Raw genomic sequence first — 7,043 nt, forward strand, 5'->3', positions numbered from 1 at the left:
AAACTAGGTTGGCTAGAAGTAGCAACAAAATAGGCCTTGTTACCTAGAGAAAACATTATTTAACTTAAAATAGAAAGAGAAATGATCCAAAGCAAATTATTAGAAGTAACTAACAGAGCCTCAACAAATCTAAGGAACTTGAGCACAGTTGTTGAAACATTTCAAAGATAAGAGAAGTGGACAGAGAACATATGCAGATAAACCATAAATTTTCAGACATAATGAAAACTATAATAAATATATACTAATATGTTATATCTAATACATATATGCAAATATATCGTGTGTATATAATAAAAACTATAATATATATACAAATATAAATGTACGAACAGAACTTAAATGAACAGAAACACCAAGAAGCAAATATATTTTTCTTTATAAAGAAACTATAGAAATGCCTAGAATCATCGAATTGCTCAAAACAAATGAAAATTAAAAAAAAAAAAATTTTCTTAAAATAGGGAGAAAAATCCGAAAAGGAGAGAAATATTTCATAGAGAACTTAAATTGAGTCTTACAGACAAGTTTTATCTGGAAACATGGTAGACAAGATGACAGTGACTAACAGTCTAACAATCATTGTTAACATAGAACTGTATATTTAGGAAAAATTTGAAGATGAGGAGGAAAGTAATGAATTCACCAATATAAGAAATGATTTTTAGAAAGGGGAGAGAGAGGCAGAGAGGGAGGGAGGGAGGGAGGGAGGGAGGAAGAGAGAGAGAGAGAGACAGAGAGAGAGAGAGAGAGAGAGAGAGAGAGACAGAGAGAGAGAGAGAGAGACAGAGAGAGAGAGACAGAGAGAGAGAGACAGAGAGAGAGAGAGAGAGAGAGAGAGAGAGAGAGAGAGGGAGAGGGAGAGAGGGAGAGAGAGAGAGAGATGGGGGGAGCGGGGGAGCAAATCTAGGCAGTCAGTTTATCAAGAAAGCATTATGGTCCCAAATACTTACAGGCCTGGTTAAAGAACTTCAAAAACACACAATCTAGTATGAATTCTTGGGCAATGACTCAGTGGATTAAAAAACTTAACCTGCAAGCATGAGAACCGAGGGTCAAATGCCCAGAGCCCATGTCAAACCAGACATTGGTTGCTAGGCTCTACAACCTCAGTGTGGGGAGCCGAATGCGGACGCCATTACAAGATGGCGTTGGCTCCCTCACGGTTTGAGGTAAACAACTCCATATATAGCAATGCTCTTGTCAGCTAAGGCACTGCACCCTGCTCATGCGCAGTACATAACCTATCTCCGGCCAATCCCGAGGCCTCTGGTGTCAGCAGACTGGTGACAACCAATCACGGCAAGCCCATATGCGCTTCTCCCGATATAAGCGGACAGCTAGGGTAGTTCGGCCCCTCGCTTCCTGCTCTCCCCTTCAATCAAGAGACTCCCACAATAAAGCGTGATCTGAGAAGAACCCTCTGGTGGTGGTCGTCTTTCCTCTCTGGTGGTGGTCGTCTTTCCTCTCTGGTGGTGGTTGTCTTTCCTCGCTGGTCGAGGAGCGCGCCGCACCTCAGCACTGGAGAATAGAGACAAAGAATCCCAGGAGCTCACTGGCCTGACAGCCTAGCTAAGATGGAGTGTTTCCATCTCCCTGTGTGTGTTTCCATTTCTCTGTGTTTCTTATTTTATAGCAATAAGATGGAGATCAGTTGTCCAGCGACTTTCTTCCTGCTGTGAACGTCCTGGCTCTGGCCTCAGTCTCCCGGCCACATCCCTAATGCCTCAGTCCAAGAAACCCAGACCTGCTGCTGCCCCGAAGCTGGAGGACAAGTCGGCCTCTCCAGGCCTGCGGAAGGGAGAAACGAAACAGCAAGAAGCCATTGAACATATTGATGAAGTACAAAATGAAATAGACAGACTTAATGAACAAGCCAGTGAGAAAATTTTGAAAGTAGAACAAAAATATAACAAACTCCGCCAACCGTTTTTACAGAAGAGGTTAGAATTGATCTCCAAAATTCCAAATTTCTGGGTAACAACATTTGTCAACCATCCACAAGTGTCTGCACTGCTTGGGGAGGAGGACGAGGAGGCCCTGCATTATTTGACCAGAGTCGAAGTGACAGAATTTGAAGACATTAAATCAGGTTACAGGATAGATTTTTATTTTAATGAAAATCCTTACTTTGAAAATAAAGTTCTTTCCAAAGAATTTCATCTGAATGAGAGTGGTGACCCGTCTTCAAAGTCCACAGACAGCAAATGGGAATCCGGAAAGGATCTGACAGAACACTCAAGTCAAAGGCAGAATAAAGCCGGCAGGAAGAGGCAGCGCGAAGAGCGCTTCTTCACCTGCTTTACTGACCACTGTGACGCAGGGGCTGCCGAGTTAGGGGAGGTCATCAAAGATGATACCTGGCCAAATCAATTGAAGTACTATTTGGTTCCGGATATGGATGACGGAGAGAGGCCGAGGATAATGATGATGACATTGGAGAGGAAGAAGGGTTGGAAGATATTGATGAAGAAGGAGATGAGGATGAAGGTGAAGAAGATGATGATGAGGATGAAGGGAAGGAAGGAGAGGAGGATGAAGGCGAGGATAACTAGCACAGAAGACCGATGAATCCAACCTTCTTTTTTATTTTCTTTTTATTTTTTAAATTTCTCCAGTCCCTGGGAGCAAGTTGGCAGTCCTTTCCTCCCTGTCCCTCTGTGCTCGGTCGCCCTGTTTGTGAGGTCTCAGCATCATGGTTCTTGACTAATTTGGAGGAAAATATCTTGAGCAAAATACAACAGGAAAAGAATCTCCATGTTTCTGTTCTAAATTCATTTTTTACCCTTTCTTGTCTCACACTGTGGATTCAACACCTCCACCGTGCTCTGGGAAAAAAGAAAAGCCCTCCAGTTCTCTTGGTTCTGCAGGAGGTTGGAGGGTGCTAGGACCCTGTGATATAGTGCATAGAATTCTAACTTTTTAATTTTCTCTCTCTGTATATTGGGCTCAGAGATTACACTGTGTCTCTATGTGAATACAGACATTTAGCATTTACCAACATGGATCTGTCTACTTTCTCTTGTTTAATAAAATAAAAAAAGGGGGGAGTATAGACGGTGAGCAAGGGTGGGTTGGAGGTGTCGGAGGGGTAGGTGGGCATTTGACAACATGGCTTCTTCTCTGGCCTGTTTAATTGTGATGTTTAACAGACATCCTTGCAGTAAGGTGACACAATAAAATTCTCTCCTGATGACCTGAGCCTTGCCACTCAATGGAAGAATTAGCAGAACCTGGAGGATTTTATTTGGAGTTGGCATTCTCTGTTGTAACTTTTATCTTTTTTTAAATTTTTTCTTTTTCTTTTCTTTTTTCTTTTTTCTTTCTTTCTTTTTTTTTTTTTTGGTTTTCACTGGAAGGAAAAAGATGATGCTCATTTTAAATGTTGAAGTGTACAAGTTGTTTTGTTACAATAAAATCAATGTGTACACAAAAAGATGGAGATCAGTTGAGCAAGACACCCGATTTTCTGTTATGATCTCTGCATGCGTGTGCACGGCTACATGCACTATACCTACACATTTTTATACATGCATTACACACAGACACAACATATAATACAGTATATAACACATATATAACTTATAAGACTACATAACTAATGTGAATGTAAAATTACACATAAAAAGTATAGCAAGCTGAATCTAACACTTACATTATTTTTTTTTTCAATATAGAAACTACTCTTAAGAAAACAAGCCACAAATGAAAGAAATTTTACAAAACATGAGTTTCGTAAAGGACTAGTACTCAAAATGTATGAAGAACTATAGAACCTCAAAATAGGTAAATAAACAACTTATTAAAATGGAAAAGTACTAACGTACTAAGCACGATCAATCTACTGGAAGAAACTGTTGAAAGAGAAGCACAGATTACTAAGTGACGGCAGCCGTGTAGAAAGGCTAATTTATGATCTTATTGACCTTACATTCTGGAAATGGGTCCCCAGTCATTTAAAAGAACAGATCAGTGTTTCCTGTTTTGTTTGTGTGGAAAAGTGAAATTCAAACCTGTGCTTGGACAAAGTTTTCAATGGAAGGACATACTGGTAGCTTGGTATCAACTAGTAAAACAATCGATAATTTTCAGCATGGAAAAAACATTCACACAAGCCATTTCAAAACAGTATAAACAATCAAGGAAGGTTGTCATGAAATACAGCATATAAAAAGCAACAAGGTTGATAAATATCAAAAACAACTTCAGAGGAAGGAATCAAGGAAAAAGTGGTGCTTACTTAAATCATTTTTTGATGTGAATCAAGGAAAGGGTAGGGGAAAAATATCTACAGATCAGCAAACTCATTGATAAAGCTGTCTCCTGGTACCTATGAGAATGTAGGTTAGTAATTTTGACACCTGTATGTTTTTGCTGAGATGGAATAGCTGTGTCAACGGATGGTAGACTGTGGAATTTTCTACTACATGGCTGAATAAAACAAGCAGAAAATGAAGACAGAATATTTTGTATGGTAATTGCTAAAGACATTAATATGCACAGGTTCTTGTTCTAAGAGCATCATAGATACAAATGGCTTTGTATAAAACACTCCACCTATGTGTTCAGATGGAGGCTTCTGTGCACATTTATATTTCTTTCTATAGCTGAAGCAAAAATAGTTCAGTAGCATTTGATATCTAGACAGTTAGATTTTTTTAAATTCTCCAGTAAAGAAATCAAAGTTTACTGGGGGTAAGTAGCTGGTGCTATTGATAAGTAGTCTGAAAAATGGACCAGTAGCATCCTCTAGCCCTAGAACACAAGAAGTACAAGAGAAGCCACAAAAAATGTTCCCAGTGACCAGTGAAGGAGCAATTTCACCAAGCAAATAGGAGATTCAAAGTAGAAAGCAACGGTGATGTGAAATGTGACTGAAAAGATACTGGTGGATGATAGATAAACCTCTAATCCAGAAAAATTCCAAGAAAGGTGTGGTAGGCAGACTATCTTCCTATCCTTTGCAACCAACACCTCAGACACTGAAGAAATCAAGACAGACACTAGAAGATGGAGAGACCTCCCATGCTCCCTTCTTTGGAAGAACCAGTACTGTATAAATGGATCTTATAATGGCAATCCACAGACTCAGTGCAATCCAAATAACATGTCCATGTCATTCACAGAACTATCATTAAATTTACATGAAAACACAAAGGATCTCAATGGAGTCAATGCAATTCTGGGAAAACAAGGAATATACTACTAACACTTCAAGTACCATATGTTCTGCTGGTCCAACATATATAGCTGCCTGTTCAGCAGCTTTAACCTGTTGAAGAGTCTTTTTCATTTTATGCCCACTTAAAGCTAGCAACTTGATACGTGCACTCCAGTAACACGCCTAAGTGAAGAATGCATTGTCTCCAGAATCCAAATATGCCCACTAAATGTTGTGTTTCTTTTTTGATCGTGGGTGGAGCTAAGGGAAACAACTCATCTTTCCCCTTAGAAGAAATTTCTCCGAAGAATTTCACTAATGTATTCACTGATGGCCATTGAAATTTAGCTAGATTTATCTCCCATTCTCTGATGCATGTATTTGTTAACAATGAGTCTAAAGTGATTGCCATCTCCAGCTTCCCTGGTCCAATCAACAGAATATCACTAATATAGTGCACTTAGTGTGATATTTTATGGAAGAGAAAGATGATCAAGATTCCTTATAACTGTATGATGATACATACTGAATAGTTACTCTATCCTTGAGCTAAAACTGAAGATATACTGCTGGCTTCACCAACTGAGAGTTAGTCTACTCTGCACTGGAAAAATAAGAGAGTTAAAGAGAGATGTGGTAGGAACCAAGACCCAGACATCTTTCAAGTCCTTTAGTGGCACTAATTTCTACAGTTCCCCCCTGATATGCAATACTGTTTTCAATTCACTATTTTCTTTGGTAGAGGAAACTCTAAAGGCTATTTAGCCTTTCCAACCACAATAGCCCTAGCTCCACAGGTCAGGGAAACAATGTAAGAAATCTGCCAACTTCTAAGTTATCCATCCCAATTATACATTCTAAAACTGGGGAAATACCTACATAATGAATCTCGGAATACATTGGACCTACTATGAGTCACACTTTTGCCAAAAGTCCTTTAATCACTGAAGTTCTATAAACCCCTACTTTTACTGGAGGGCCACTTGCTTCTTGCGTTCTCTCTGAATTGGCCATAATTTAGAACCAGTATCTTAAAAAGTCCCCAAAACTGATTATTTTCTTTTCCTCAGTGTACAGTTAACCTTTGTAAAAGTCTTTAGGTCTATCTGATGAAAAACTAGAAAAGGGCTAACAGTGAAACTTTTAGGTATTTTATCAAGATCCTTCCCAAGGGGAGGCCAGCCATCCCTTCATTCAAGGGGTTCTGAATTGACAAACTGGTTCAAGTGTGGAAATTGGTTCATGGGCTAATTTCTGTAATTCAACATAGCCTTCCTTAAATTTGAGAACGTTTTACCCTTATAAAAGCAAAACAAAGCTTCAGTAAGCTTCTTATCTATTTCATGTTTGTAAACACCATGATTGGTCAGCCAGTACCAAATGTTTATACAAGTCATACTACCGAGAAATTCATATTGCCTGTCCTACCCACTACAGGTCATGCCATTATGAACATTGCTTTGTCTACTCCGCCCGTTACAATAAAAGCAATCCCTTTGCCTTTGATAATTCAGTTCTGCTGCCTCGCCCCTGCCTCTCTAGGGCCCAATTAAATCAATAGTGTTTAATTCTTCCAACTATGCAGCAGCATTTCTTTATTTTTAAAATGTATTTATTTATTTATTTTACATCCCAATGTCATCCCCTTTCCTCTCCCAGTGCTCCCTCATGCAGACCCCTCCCCATTCCCCCTTACCTCCTTACCCTGCTCCTTTGAGAAAGAGGAAACCCCTCTGGGTAACAATACTGCAATACTGCCCCACCCCCAACCATAACCATCAAGTCACTGCAGGAGTAGGCACATCCTATGGCCGATAAGGCAGCTTAGTTAAGGGAATAGAATTCACTGGCAACAGATTCAGAGACAGTCCCCATTTCATCT

General features: G+C 39.5%; 1 pseudogene across 1 annotated transcript in view; it reads left to right on the forward strand.

The window, feature by feature from the left end:
• The window catches only part of LOC308422942 (protein SET-like), a 31,590-nt pseudogene extending 29,035 nt beyond the window's left edge, over nt 1-2,555 (forward strand). The window contains exon 3 of the transcript in view: nt 1,637-2,555. The product of the transcript in view is annotated as a protein SET-like (transcript). The remainder of the gene's footprint in view (nt 1-1,636) is intronic.
• The last annotated feature ends 4,488 nt before the right edge of the window (nt 2,556-7,043 follow it).

The sequence above is a fragment of the Micromys minutus genome (genome assembly GCF_963924665.1).
Source record: "Micromys minutus genome assembly, chromosome: 7".
NCBI classification, from domain to species: Eukaryota; Metazoa; Chordata; class Mammalia; order Rodentia; family Muridae; genus Micromys; species Micromys minutus.